Source organism: Pantherophis guttatus, chromosome 4 (genome assembly GCF_059756535.1).
Source record: "Pantherophis guttatus breed Tessera chromosome 4, ASM5975653v1, whole genome shotgun sequence".
Classification (NCBI taxonomy): domain Eukaryota; kingdom Metazoa; phylum Chordata; class Lepidosauria; order Squamata; family Colubridae; genus Pantherophis; species Pantherophis guttatus.
The window spans coordinates 56,024,558-56,040,180 of NC_142066.1; the positions used below are offsets into that span (position 1 = coordinate 56,024,558).

The 15,623-nt window shown below is 42.2% G+C and overlaps 1 long non-coding RNA gene across 1 annotated transcript; it reads left to right on the forward strand.

Moving 5' to 3' along the window:
- The first annotated feature begins 1,867 nt into the window (after window positions 1–1,867).
- LOC148114108 (uncharacterized) lies at window positions 1,868–3,691 on the forward strand. The gene is made up of 3 exons (XR_015733849.1): window positions 1,868–1,916; window positions 2,179–2,772; window positions 3,554–3,691. It is a non-coding gene; the product is annotated as an uncharacterized LOC148114108 (long non-coding RNA).
- Window positions 3,692–15,623: the final 11,932 nt, after the last annotated feature.

Here is a 15,623-nt window from a genome sequence, read left to right on the forward strand (position 1 = left end):
AAAAAGTATCTATATAAATTAAACGATGAGATACCTATATGGGCAGTACCCAGACATGTGATAGAGAATATAAGTGTAGAACAAAAACATGATGTGATTTCATATAAAGAGCTTGTTAATATGGAAAGAGGTACATTACAGTTAAAGTCTTTGAATGTATTAAAAGAAGAAAGGATAATTCAAACTTGGTTTCAGTACGGACAGCTACAAGCTAGATGGAAAGAGGATCAGAAAATTGGTATCACACAAAATGAGGAAAACTTGGTAAAACAAATCAGAGACCAGAGTCAAATGCATATAAAAAGGTTCTATAATACATTGATAGAAATAGATTCAGAAACGGAGTTAGTTAAAGACTGTATGATAAAATGGACACAAAATATTGAGGAACCAATAATGATGGAAACGTGGGAAAAAATATGGGTTAGAAATGTAAAATTTACGCAAGGCCAAAATTTGAGAGAAAATCTTTATAAAATGTTTTATATCTAGATCCTAAAAAGTTAGCTGGTATGTATCCAAGTTTGCAACTCAAGTGTTGGAGATGTGAGAGTGATGATGCCACATATTATCATATATGGTGGACATGCAAAAAAATAAAGCATTTTGGATAAAAATATGGTGGATCATGCAAAATATTCTTAAAAAGAAGATAAAGTTTACTCCGCAGCTGTTCTTGCTGGGTATAATTACAGTGTCAGGATTTGGTGTCGTCTCAAATAAACCGCATTTCAAACAAATTGTATGGTTATAGAGACTAATCTGATTTTAAATTTAATAACCGCAGCAAGACTTTTGGTGGCGTAGTATTGGAAGAAGGAAGACTTGCCTACTATTGAAGAATGGACACTAAAAGTAGCAAATTTAGCAGAGATGGCCAAAATTTCAGCATATTTGAAGGACCACTCAAATGAAAGATATATTTTGGAATGGAGAAGATGGATTGATTATATTCAAAGCAAATATCGGATTAAAAAGTTCCAAATAGCTTACGAATGAATAGAGATTTTAGAAAAGTATTTAAATTTAGTCATGTAAAAGGGGAGTTAAAGTACAAGAGGGAGATAGGAGTCTATAGATAGTTAGCACATGTTAGCATATGATTGTTAAATGCTATACCCTGTATTTTGCTCTAGGAAGTAGGGGAAGGGGAGGGTTGGGGAGGGAGGGGGGAGGGGGGATGGGAAAACATTTATAAAACTTTCTAAAACTTTTTAATAATAATAAAAAAAACCTTACAATCCAGTGGAACAACTTGCCTCCAGAAATTGTGGATGCTCCAGCACTGGAGGTTTTCAACAAGAGATTGGACAACTGTTTGTCTGAAAAGGTATAGAGTTTCCTGCTTGTTCAGGGGGTTGGACTGGAGGACCTGCAAGGTCCCTTCTGACCCTGTTATTTTGTTATTCTGCTTCTAAATCTCTGAAAAGGAAGTTAAAAGCCTTACATCTATTATTGAAATCTAGCCTGATTGTGAGTTAGGCAGCCATATAAGTCGATTAACTAAATAAATTAGGTCAAGCTTTTCTTTTCTCTAAAAAATGCAAGTACGTGTTGACACTAGTCATCTTTTTCTATTTAGTTTTAAATTCATTATAACTCTGAGTTATTCCCACAATATTTAATTAAAGTTACAACATTTCATGTGTTTAAAAATGTTTCTGATTTGGCCCACAGTCAAATTAGATGATTTTCAAATTGGGTCCCTGTCAAATTGTTGGAATACGTTTTTGGAATGTATAATTTGCAACAACTACAACAGTATTCAACCAGTAGATGGCAGTGTTTTTAAATTTGCTAGGTATAATCTAGGCTATATACTCTATGGTCTTTTTGTTCTAAGGATAGTTTTCTGTTACAGTTAAACAGTTAAGCAGCAAGGACCATGGGGACAAGCAAGGCACTTCTTTGTTCTTGTAGGGCTATATAAACAGAATTTTGAACACAAATCAAATTAATTTCTATATCACAAACTAAGACCCAAGACAAATATTGTTCATCAGTGAACATCTTTATAAACATAATTGTTCTTCACAGGGGCTGTTTTAAAAATGATGGTATATTCCCAATCTTAACCAATATATACAGTTGTATAATTCTGTGGAACAAAGAGACAACAGTGTGATCCAAAATGTTTGCTTTCTTCATTTTCCATCTTTTCCTCCCTTATCTCGACAGGGACCTCGCACGAATAACGTCCTGATTGTATGCAGCCTTTCCAGGGGCTCACATGGAGGCCGGTCAGAAAAGTCCAGAAGGAATGTTACAGATGGACATCCTGATGTGGCTGTTTTGAAAATGATGGTATTTTGCCAATGGCTGCTCCTCATCTTGACCAATATTTATCCATTTATCAACCCTTTAACCTGCTTTCATATACCATTCATATCCATAAACAACAACTGAACACTACCGGTAGGACAAGAATTTGAAGGAAACTGTTGGAGTTGGAAATTTCATATTTAATAGCCAAGCGATGGAAGCTGGGCCCCATTACCCAAGAGCAGGTTCTATGTGCACGCAGAAAGGAACCAGCAGGCCAATCAAGTGTCCCTTGTGTGAGATTGACAGCTTCGCCTGCGGCATAAGACAGGCACATGGTGAATGCAATGCTGTAATTTTGGAATGCAATATATAGCCTATCTCATCAATGTGTAAAAAAAAAGGTGCTTCCTGTTAGGCAATCAACCTACTAACCTCAGAAGTGATCTGCATTTTAAACATTTGAAGCAGCTGAGTCAGGCAACAGGTTTTTCTCTCACGCAAAGCAATGTAAGCCAATTCTCTAAAGCCTAGGAAAACCAGAGACAATTATCTTTTTTATATAGATGTTATGGGTAATTATCTTGTTATTTTTTCACTTTCTTTTTTAAAAAAAATACTTATAATTAAGGAAAATTATAATCCTTATAATTAAAATATTATTTTTATTTCATGAAGGATTTTTTATTTGTATTTTATTTCTTATTCACAGGCTGCAATAATTTTGTTCTTGTTGCTTTTCTTTTTGAAAGCGCAAAATTTACTTCTTTCAAAATTTCAAGTTGTTGTTATGTAAAATCTGCCCAGCAACTAGTGAGAAACAAAAGAAGGATTTCTAATGGATATAATAGGATAGAAATAAAAAGGAAAGCAGATTGAAATAAACTGAGATATTGTGCAAAATTCTGGCTTTAGCTTCACATATTATATGAATGCAACTATTATACTGCATAAACCACGATTTATGATTTGGCAGGATAATGCAGACTTTTTTACATTTTATATGCCAGTATATTGTATTCTTTGATTTATTTGAAAACGTCTATGAATACTTAATCATATATCAATAATAGAAAAATTACATTGATCTTATCAGTAATTTAGAATTGTTACTCTAGAAAGAAGCCAGTTCTCTAAGCTTTTTAAATTTAAATTTATTTTTTAAATTTTCTCTAGTATGTTTTCAAAATAACCACAACTAGAATAATGCTGATTAACATAGGAACAGTGGATTATAAGTGTTTATATGTTATTACAAACTGTTCATTCATGCCGTGATTATTCTGTTCAGGCGGTGCCTCATCCATCTGCCACTCTCAAAGATTCCTGAGAATTTGAGAATTTGCCTTGCAAGTGATGGAGCAACACCTCTGTAACAAAGGAGTATGGAAGCAAAAAAAAGGTAGTTACATAAAAAGAAATAGGAAATTAGTTGATTATGTTTCAGGACCAAATTCCTTAGAGTGTTAGAAACATCAAAGAAAAGGGGAATACAAATAGTCTATAAATGATTTATCCAAACTGGGGAAATGGAGATATTTAAGTGGTAAATTCACTGTTGGGTAGCATAAAGCAATACGTATTTGGAACAAAAAATCCACTGTGGGCTGTCAGTTGATGGTAACTGATCAAGAAAGAAATCTGGGTTGCATTGGACAACCCAAACAAACCTTTACAGCAGACAGTGAACTGGAAAAAGCAAAGGGGTGTTGGTCCTACCTGAACGCCTTTTCTCAGTGGCTGTGGAATAGTCCAGGAATGGCTTGCTACAGTCAGATCTGCCTAGAGACTGAGTCATAGTTTTTTGGCCACGCCTCCCCGCCTCTCTCTCAGGCCCAGTTTTTGGCGATGTCACAGCTGAAAGAGAAGCTCTGCCAGAAGATTAGTGCAAGTCCGGCTCCAGGCCCACGAGTACAAGGGTGGGACTGAACTATTTTCCAGCCACTGAGAAAAGGCATTCAGTTAGGACCAACACCCCTTCTCCAGTGTAGCTGCGGAATAGTCCAGGAATGGGACATACCAAAGCCTGGCTGCCCTAAGGGCAGGTAGCCATTGGGTCTGGAGCCCTCAAGGCCAAATGCACCTGTTGTAAGACCCTCCTTCCAAAGGAAGCCTCTGTGGATGCGAAGACATCCACCTTATAATACCTGATGAAAGGTGAAGGAGGAGTCCAGGTAGCCGCCAAGCAAATCTCAAGGGAGGTTTGTGTGGCCAACGCAGCAGTGGTGGCTGCACTTCTTGTGGAGTGCGCAGTGATGCGCATGGGTACAGGCAATGATTGTGTCTCATAAGTCCTGGCAATACACACTTTTATCCAATGACCAATAGTCGAGGAAGACACCTTGGTGCCCAAAGATGTTGGCTGAAAGGAGACAAAGAGAGCCTCCGGTTTCCTGGTGGGCACTGTCCTCTTAATGTAGATCCTGAGGGCCCTCCTTACATCCAAGATATGTCACTTCTTCTCCATGGCATGGGATGGCCTTGGACAGAAGTTTGGCAATATAACCTTCTGGGCCCCGTGGAACCAGGAGTTGACCTTGGGATGAAGGAGGAGTCGAGCCTCAGGATCACCTTATCCAGAATGCAGAGGTCTGCTCTGAGGGATAGGGCTGCCATCTTGGATATGCACCATGCTGAAGTAACAGCAACCAGAAAGACTACTTTAAGAGTCAAATATCTGAGGCTCGTTGTCTGCAGGGGCTCAGAGGGTGTCTCAGTCAGAGACCGCAGCACCTTTGGCAAATCCCAGGTGGGATAGCGGTAAATAGTCGGAGGCTGCAGATTACTTGCGCCACACAGAAACCTGCGGATGATGGGGTGGTGCGCTAAAGGCTCACTTTCGGTACCTGATAAAACAGTAGACAAGGCTGCCATGTGTTGTCGAATAGTGCTGTGAGCCAACCCCTTGTCCAGGCCCTCCTGCAGGAAATCGAGCACCTGTGGAATAGAAGCTGAGAAAGGGTCAATATGGCACGTGGCACACCATCTGGTAAATATCACCCATGTGGTGTTATAAATCCTGATGGTAGATTGTTTTCTGGCTGCCTGGATAGTCCGAATGACTTTTTCAGAGTAATTATCCAGTGGTGGGATTCAATTTTTTTAACAACTGGTTCTGTGGGTTATTTGGGTGGATGTGGCTTATTTGGGTGGATGTGGCTTGATGGTCATGTGACCGGGTGGGCATGGCTATGTGTATAGGGACTATTCAGAGGGCTGAAAAAAGTCATTTCTGACCAATCCTCCCACTTATGACCATCCTCACATTTATGCCCATTGCAGTATTCTTAACAACCATGTCACTCAATTCAGAACTGCTTCTCTTCACCATGGTGACAAGATAGGGCACAAAACGTAAAATGTGAGGACAGTCATAAGCGCGAAGATTGGTCAAAAATAACTTTTTCAGCCCTCTGAGTAGTCCATATGCACATGGGAATACCCAGAGGGCTGAAAAAAGTGGTTTCTGACCGGTCCTCACACTTTTGACCGGTCCTCACACTTATGACTGCTCATCATTTATGCCCGTTACAGCATTCTTAACAACCATGTCACTCATTTCACAACTGCAGTGCTTCATGTGACCGGGTGTGGCCAGGTGGTCATGGGGCATCGCTTCTTTGCCCTAATGACAATTTGCTGCAATGGTCATAAGTGTGAAAAACGGTCGTAAGTCACTTTTCCAGTGCCATTGTAACTGTTGTAAATCAAGGATTATCTGTACAAAAATACAAAAAGTTTCTTTGCTTGCAAAAAGCTGCCCTAAATACCAATCGTTAGATTAGAAATACCTGCAAACTGGAGTTACAAATCAGGGAGGGTGCCAGAGGACCTTGAGGAATTAAAATAGTTAAAACGCAATGATAACTATCAGCAGCCAAGTGAAACCCTTTAGCAGAGAGGTCATTTAAGCTCTCCAGAATGAAGCAAAGGAGCAAACAGAGTATCTGTTGCTTGTTAAACCAATTACCAGAACAAATAGACACAGAACTAGTCAGATTTCTGAAGCTGCTTCTTTTTAGGAACAGAGATTAACATTTTTCCTTCCAAACAAAGCTGAATAGGAAAAATTATCTCATCACTAAACACAGGATTAAACATCACCAAGCACAGAATTAAACTTCACCAAAAACCAGTTTTAGACCAAAAGTCAGAAAGGGTATGTAAACTCATGTTTGAATGTCAATCTTTCTAGCTAGCCAAGAAGTCTTGCTGAATGTCACTCATCTTAGTTCCTTGTCATTAAAAGCTTCTGCTTCGTTATTCAATTATTTCTTAAAAGTGCTGATCATTGCATCCTGGCTGAAAGAACTCCAACAGGGGAGTATTTTCTCCCAACAGCGGTGTAAAAAGCTTAAAACAACTCTTCCCCTTTAAGAAAGTCAAGCAAAAAAAAAAGAAAAAAAGAAAAACCTCCGAGAACCTCTGGAACTGGAAGCGACTGTAAGTCTAGGCATACTGCTGGAGAGGCAGTTTCTGTAAGCAGGGCAATAAAGATTAGGCTAGGAAACAACACCAAATGTTGTAATTCCTTACAGGATTAATCCTGTAAAGTGGGAAAAAACAAAAGATTTCTTTTAACAACCGGTTCTCCGAACTGCTTAACTACTTAACAATCGGTTCTACCAAACCGGTGCAAACCGGTAGAATCCCATCACTGTAATTATCCCTCCTCAGGAGGACTCCTTCAAGTGCCAGGCATTCAGTTGGGACCACTGAGGCTCCAGATGTACCAGGACTCCCTGGCTGAGAGAGATCCTCTCTGGGGGAATTCTCCAAGGTCTCGATGTGGACAGGCTGACCAAGTCCGTGAGTCACAGTCGTCGGGGACAGTGAGGAGCCACCAGGAGAACCTCTGCGTCCTCTGAAATGACCTTCCGGATTACCCCCGGTATCAGGAGAAGAGGTGGAAACACATAGAGAAGACCAGGAGGCCAGGCAAAGCAGAGATTGATCCCCTCCGCTCCCTGGGTTGGAAACTTCGTGAAGTAACAAAGTTGAGTGTTTAGGCGAGAGGCAAACAGTCCACTATCGGCTTTCCAAACCTGTCGCATATGTCCTGAAAGATGTCTGGGTGGAGACGCTATTCGGCGTTGTCCACCATAGTCCTGCTCAGGTAGTCTGCCTGAGTGTTCAATATCCCAGCAATGTGCCCCGCCTTGAGGGAGGGGATGTTCTTTTCCACCCACCTTCCTAGCCGCAAGGATTCCTCCATGAGGCGTTTGGAGCAGGTCCCTCCCTGGCAGTTAATATGAGCTTTTGCTGCTACATTGTCAGTTAATATTAGGACATGATGCCCTTGCAGTGATTGTTGAAAATGTTGAAGGGCCAGATGAATCAATTGTCTGTTGTTGTTTCTGCCCACTGGTCTGCAAAGAGATTCAATCGGCCTCCAATGTGGGGGGGGGCTGACCTTTGAGTCATTTGTGTCTACAGAATTGGCGGTTGCCAGTTCGACGAAATGGCCGCTTATGAGGAATGAATTGCCATGGCCTGTCATGAAAGGAACCCTTATCAGATTGGCGGGGCTGGCCCTGCGGATAAAATCTCTGCTGTGATGGCCCTTCTTGAGCGTTATAGTGAAAGGACAGCTTCCTATAAAAGGGAATGGATCGCCTGTCCGCCATTCTTGCAGAGGAAGGTAGAACCTACCTCTTCTCCCTGTCTTCAATAAGGAGCGGATCCAGAGATTTGCCAAACAACATACCTCCTTTGTAGGGGGCTGCTGCCAGCCTCCATTTTGCTTGTAAATCAGCTGGTCACTGGCATAGCCACAGTAGCCTCCTGGAGGTTACTGATGAAGCCAGAGTTCTAGAGGCATATTTGGCAGTGTTTAACATCACATCATCTGAGAACTGGGTGGCTGCAACTATTTTATTGAGGTCTTGATGTAATCGTGCCTCATTGGGATCCAGCCTAGACTGCATTTGTTGGAACCACAAAAGGGAGGTATGGTTGAAAAAGGATGCCCAAGTGGCCGCCTAGTGGGTTTTTCGGAATGACAATTCAAATTTTTTGTCTTCAGGCTTCAGACCCTCAGATATGTCCCCTGTCAGATATGGTGTGGGGGACGACAGAGCAGCAACAGGGCTGTCCACCGATTGAACCTGTAATATCAGAGTGAAATTCGGTGCCATGCCGTAATATCTCCTGTCATTCCCACTGGGGGTGGGGATTGATGCTGGCCCGGCCCATTGCTTTTGGACTATGTCCATAAAGAGTTTGGGAGTTGGAATAAATTGTTGCTCTGCCAATGGCTCAGAAAAGAGGCAATTACTGTGGCCCTGAGAATGCACTTGCAGCTCAGTGGTTGTTTCATTCTCCTTTAGACAAGCTGTGGCCCTCGCCTGGTGTAATAAGGATTTGAACAGGCCTGGAAGGAAAAGCCCCATGAATGCCAGAATATCAAGGGGAATCTCCTCATCATCAGAAAGTCAGGGACTCTCCAAGCCTCTTCCCCCCCCCAAAAAAATAATCGCTATCTCTTGAATGAGAAGGCGAGTGATGTGGGAGTTCAGTCAGGCTAGCTGAAGCGAAGCACGTAGCTGGCGTGAGAATGAGTCTGAGGCAAGTGAAGCTGAATGCTGCTGTTGTAGGCCCGATGCAATGCCCTTAGTTATTGCCTGTGAAATCAGGATCTGAATATTCTCGGGCAAATCAGACAATTGGTCCACAGTGGACCTTGATGCAGCTGCAGAGGTGTCCTGAGAGGTCTCTGACGTATTGGCCCTGATGTGATCGGGCCTAGATGCCACTTCTGCTATTTGGCAGGTAAAAGGATCTCTAATTTGTTCCCTACCCTCCATTGAGGCTGGAGCTGGGGATAGTTCACCAGCACCCTCTGGTGACCAGGCCTGTGGTGAGTGAGCTTACTGCTCTTGCAAAAAAGGGCAGGAAACAGAATGCTCACTATATAGTGATTGTTTTTCCATCTCAGCCTGCTTCTTCTCTGCCTTGGAGACCTGCTTTTCCAGAGCCCTTTGTCTCCTGTCCAGGTTTTTAAACTCTGCCTTGGAGAGCTGCTTGCCCTTGCTACCCTTGTGGGATTTGCAAAATGCCATCCTGTTCACTGAGGCCTCAGCCTCCTTCCTATCCTTAGATCATTCTGCCATTTTAAATGTGGCAACGGTCAGGCACTGTGACTAGGCCGTTCTTCAAGGCCAGTTAATGTCTAAGCAATGGAGCAGGGGCTGGCTTGTGAATGAGATTTAGCGGTGGCAGCTGTGCCAGTCACACCGGATTAACCAACGCACACGTGAGGAGGCCTGGGCTGCTCAAACAGGCAGCGTGCCTAGGGCAAACCTAGGGCTTGCCAGCTTCTGCGCACCCCATCTGAGCCTAGGGGACCAAGCGCAAGCAAAACAGCCAAAAAAGGCCCTCCGTGGAATGACAAGCGCTAACGGCTCACTTTACAGTGGCAGGGCGTTGATTGATGAAAGTCCACGCTACAGCTGACGGGTGGGATCCTCTGAAGAAGCCACACTTACAGTGAAAAATGCAGTGCCATGCTACCGCTGTCCCCTTGCCTGGTGTGGGATGCCCGCTAAAGTGCCAGCCAGAGAGTTCGGATGTGTGGGAGGGTACCAATAATGGCGATCAGCCTCACAGTGCGAAAATCAGGGCCGCTTTACAGATGACCTCATTAGAGATGCTTGAAGGCACCAGCTGCGTTGTCAGCCGAAGCTGAGCTAGCCGCATGAGAATGCCTGCCATTGGAAGGGTGGGTAGACTGAACGGATCAAAAAAACCTGACTCCAAGAAGTCCAGTAATGGGTTGAAATGCAGCAACTGCCAATATGTCTCTTCTCAGGTCGACTGAGTCGAAAACTGGGCCTGAGAGAGAGGCTAGGAGGCGTGGCCAAAAAACTATGACTCAGTCTCTAGACTGTAGCAACCCATTCCTGGACTATTCCGCAGCTACATTGGAGAATTTTATATTACGAGTTGCTAGATATCTCATACAGAAGATTGGACTGTCCTCATGTCACCTTTGTGTTTTCCCAACCTATACAGGTAGTCCTCGACTTATGATTCCAATTGAACCCCAAAATTCTGTTGCTAAGTGAAACGTTAAGTGAATTTTGCCTCAATTTTGTGAATCAGTGCAGTTGTTAAGCTAGTAAAATGGTTGTTAAGTGGCTTCCCCATTGACTTTGTTTGTCAGAGGTTGCAAAAGGTTATTACATGATTGCAGGACACTGCAACTGTCATAATTTCAGTCAGTAAACAAACTGTTATTAGTCAAGGGCTACCTATATGAATTTTATTTGCTACTGCAAGAATACCTGTTTATTCAAATGGGCCTAGGACCTAGTCCAGCATGGCTCTCTTTGATTCTGCTATATTGTTCTATGTTTGAAAAGTTATTGTTGCTACTGATCTCTTAACCATCTCAAAATAATGGTAGTGATATAAGTCCTGAGTTTCATTTGGGGTCTTTTATAGTTGCCAAGAGATGGGTGGCCTATAAATTTATTAAATAAATAAATACTTTCCATGCACATGCAAATGCATTATTAAATTCCATTATAACAGACAAGGAATATTTGTCACAGTATTTTTACTCCCCCATCCCTGAAGTTGTGGTCTTTAAAAACAAGAGAAATATTTAATATCTACTACCACCCTGCCGATTAATTTGTCTGCAAACTCTGCCTCACGTTCTAAGGAATCACAGGGTTGAGGCTTCATGAGACTGAAGATCCAGTATCCACCATTGTTCAGCCACTGTATGTGTATCAGGTTTTACCTGTCCTCCTGCAAGTTTTCCAGTGGTACTTCTAAATAATTTCCTTATTGTTAGCAACCAAAGAAATAAGTCTTCTTCTCTTGGATTTTCAACTCATGATCTTCATCTGCTGTTTTCTTATGGCTCTTTAACCTTTCCGGGGGGCTTTTAATCCTCAAACTGATGTCACCAGAAGCTTTTGAAATTTCATAATGAAGATAATAAAAACAAAATACATCTTTACATGTAGAGATTCACTTCATACTAAGGTTGTTCTTCCTGCTGGAAAAGCAAAGGAAACAATTAAATCCTTGTTAATTCCTCCATGAAAGTTCCTCTTTCTACAGATGCTGTGTAGAAGCTGATGCTGGCATCAATGGGAAGACCACAGCATCCAGCACTGATGAGGGAGAAATACACACTGCTATCTCATTAATGACACTGTTATCTCATTAATACAATGAGAGAAATATTTAATATCTACTACCAACCTGTCCTGTTAATTTGACTGCAGACTCTGCCTGATGTTCTAAGAAATTACAGGGGTGGAGCTTCATGAGGCTGAAGATACATAAATCCGGTATCCCAAGTTTCTTTTCCTTTTGTAGATCCTCATAGGTCCTAGCAGAAAAGGACAAGTTTGTCTGTTAGTTTGGAACCATATGCATTTAGAAACAAAGGGATCTGATAAAGAAAGATAAAATACACATCACAGTATCATCTGCAAATCTATTGCTTAACTAGGAACTTGCAGGGTCACCCTGCGTATTTCACTCTCTCTTGTCCCTCTCATGGACTTCCATGTTTGGGAATTGAGCAGAATTATTTAGCCCTCTGCATGGTTTCTGTTCTCCGTTGTCGGCAGAGCTAGCTCAGATTTCAAAAGGCAGAAGTAAGCTGACAGGGAGGGGACGGTTCTCTGCTTTGCCCAGAACTCAGGGTGGAATCAGGTGGGGTGATTCTAGATGGGGTGGAATCAGGTGCAAAGCAGGTCCAGTATCTTTAGGCACTTGGTAGGGCAGGATGTGGGAAGGAACAGATAGGTGGGTGTGCTGCATGGTCCTAAGGGCAAGTAACCATATCGGCTCTGCAGAATTTGTAACTTTGCCACAGGGTCGTATGTGTCTTTTTGGGGGGAGGGGACTGTCTCTGTAACTTAAAACTGCCATTAAGTGACCTGTTGTACCTTGAGGACTATCTGTGTTAGGTCCTTATAAGGACACCTGCCGGGGATTGGCTAATCCTCTGGCGGGAAATTCAAAATGCTGTCTCTGGGTGGTGCAACTTGCCGGGAGCGCTTAAAAGGAGAGCTCCGGCAGCACAGCCGCCAGTCTTATTCTCACTCAATAAAAGTGCTGAATGGACCACACTGGTCGTGTCTTCTTTTCCTGTGCCTGATCTAACACTGGCAACGAAGGATTCAAAAGAACCGCAGCGACAACCTCGTGGCACACTGCCACCAAACTAAGAGCTGAACTCAAGCTGAAGTCACAAAGACAAAGCCACCGAAGCCATGGTGACATCGCAAGCCACACTTGTTTCACTAGCAGCCTTCAACCCCGGGAAGGAGAAGTGGAGGCCCAAAGTCCTACAGAGTGGAGCTGGAAGATGGACAGGTCTGTAGACGTCACATCAACCAGCTCCGGAAAAGGTGGAGGGAAGTAGGACAAAACCAATCTGACAAGGTAGACCTGCAACACCCCGGCGAGGTAGACCTGCAACACCCCGGCAAGGTAGATCTGCAACACCCCGGCAAGGTAGACCTGCAACAACCCGGCGAGGTAGGGCGACAACACCCCGACGAGGTAGGCCTGCATTACCCCACCGAGGCAAGCCTGCGACACCCCATCGAGGTGGGCTGGCAGCAATTCAGCCAACCCAGTCGGTGGCGTTCCCAAGGAGTAGACCGGCAACTTCCTGAAGGGGGTGACCTTCAGATCAGTCAATCACTCTCAGCATGGTTCCAGCTTGCTCCGACCCATCGTTGAGAGGCGCGAAGCAAGTGCTAGCAAGGCCGAGAGGAATGCTAGAAAATAGCTGCAGTTCCTTCCAAGCAGCCGAGAACAAGGAGAGGCGGCTGTCAGCAAGACGCTCCTATTGTAGCCCCGCCCCTGTCATCAAAATTGCGCTGGGACACTCCAGTCCGGTAGCGCAGCCTCAGTGCTGTTGCCGGGCAGAAAAGCCCGTCCATTACTGTCAAGGGGCCTGTCAAGGGGCCAGTTTCGGCAGGGCTACCGAAACTGCGATGGAGAGGCAATTGGCCTAGCAGAAGACCAGAGCAAAAAAGGACAGTCTCAGTGGCTCAACTGAGTGAATAAAACTGACTCAGATGAGCAAGTGGGCATGTCTGAAGAATTTTAAAGGAACACACTCAGTTTTCTGGCTACTAGACTATTGAATAACCCAAAGCTTTGGATTCTCCAAGCAGTGCACTGGAAAATAATTGTTCAGCAGTGCATTTTTGTGTACTTGAAGTATTTTGTTTACCTGCTTCTCAGCTAAATAGATAGTTCTGTGTCCAGAGATCCTATCATGCCCATTAGATTTTGACTCCACACTATTGTACAACTGATCCAGAGGCAAACAGTTGCTTGTTGCAAATTACCATCTGAGGTGCTGCTATAATCGCTTTTTTTTCCCAAAAAAGTTTTTTATTTTTTAAACATAAACAACATAAAAAACATCAACTTTCCAAATGCTTACAGACAGTATTTCGATCGGTGAAAATCATTTTGTGCTCTCAAAATTTTCAAACTCTCATATGACAGATATTCTTATTTCTATCAGAAAAAACAACAACAAGTGCTTAACCATTTTATCCAAATTTCATTTCATGTATAATATTTCATCTCCGTGCTTTATTATCTATCCATTGATAAAATAGTTCCCATATCAAATAATATTGTTTATCTTCCTGTTCTCTTATTTCAAATGTCAATCTACTCATTTCAGCACAGTTCAACATTTTCCTAATAATTTCTTCACCAGTAATCATCTTCTCTCCTTTCCAGTTTTCTGCAAATACAATTCTAGCCACTGTTAATATATTCACAATCAAATATTGTAATTCTTTGTTAAATGTCTCTGGTAAGATCCCTAATAAAAATATCTCTGGTTTAAGGTCAATATGTCTCTTTGTCATTTTTTCCAACCATGTGTGTATCTTAGTCCAAAATCTCTTTGCTTCTACACATGTCCACCACATATGGTAATAGGATCCTGGGGTCTGATGGCACTTCCAGCACTTCTCCGATTTGTTCTTGAACATTCTGGCTATCCTCGTCGGGGGTAAGTGCCACCTGTAAAACATCTCATACAAATTCTCCTTATATGCTGTAGACATTGTCATTTTATAATTATGTGACCACAATTTTTGCCATTTCTCTAAATCAATACTATAACCAGAATTCCCTGCTCCTATTTGTTTTGACATGCAATGATCTACAGTGCTGTTGGAAGAAATATTCATCTTGTTCAGTTCCAATCTGGGAGAAAGACACTGGAAACATGGAGGCTGATTGGAAAGATGGTTTATTGATGAAGCAGAGCCACATCAGGAATGGGTTCTACTTACCTTTACTACCGGTTCGCAGCTTTCCTTCTGACCTTTGCAAAATATAGTTATATAGGCTGGTTGCAATTGTTCATTCTGCAGCCCTAACTATCCACTGGAGTCTGTACCCGTGCTGCTTGGTTGTTGTACCAAACCATACAGTTCTAGAAGTGCAAATGACAGACTCAATAATTCCTCTGTAGAACTGTATCAACAACTCTTGGGACAGTCTGAACTTCTTGAGTTGACACAGGAAGCACATTCTTTGTTGTGCCTTTTTAATGATGGTTCTAATATTGTATATCTGTTTCAAGTCCTAATTTGAAGGATTGCTGATATGGTACTATTGAATACAGTAAGAGGTGGTAGAATACAGGGTTCTTCCTAAAACTCATTGTCATGTCTACAGTTTTAAGCATGCTCAGCTCCAGATTGTTCCAGCTGCACCACAGGGCCAGTTGTTCAACCTCTTGTCTATATGCAGACTCATCACTGTCTCAAATTAGGCCAATATACAAAAAAATGTGAATACATGTGGTCTTTCCAATTTCCTACAGCTGCAATGTTTATTGAACTATACTATAAACCCAGATAGCAAGGCAGACACCGCGCTTTAGCATGTGACTTTAGATCAATAGCTCAATTTTTAAAAGAACAGCAACACCTCAGGAACAAATAAGGTTCCACTTTGATTTCATTGGAGTTTTTCATGCCATTGACCCTTCTGTATTCTGAACAGACTATACAAATTGTATGCTGGAGGTGAAGCTTGAACTACATATATTCTTGCTTGGATGGGTAGTTTCAAATAGTGGTAGTAACAGAGTCCGATTAAGAATTTCCTTCTTTTTTCCATGTTAACTTTGATATTTCAAACAATCTCTGGATGAGAGAGATCCAGAAATACCACAAAGGATAGATGACTTTGAGTTTATTTTTTTTCTCAACAAACATAAAAAACGATGTGGTAATGGATAGAATAAAATGTTTAGGAAATTTGAAACCATTAACCATAGTTAACTTGAATACTGGTGTGCATATGTGTTTAAAGTATTCATCCAGTTCTGAATGGGGTTATCA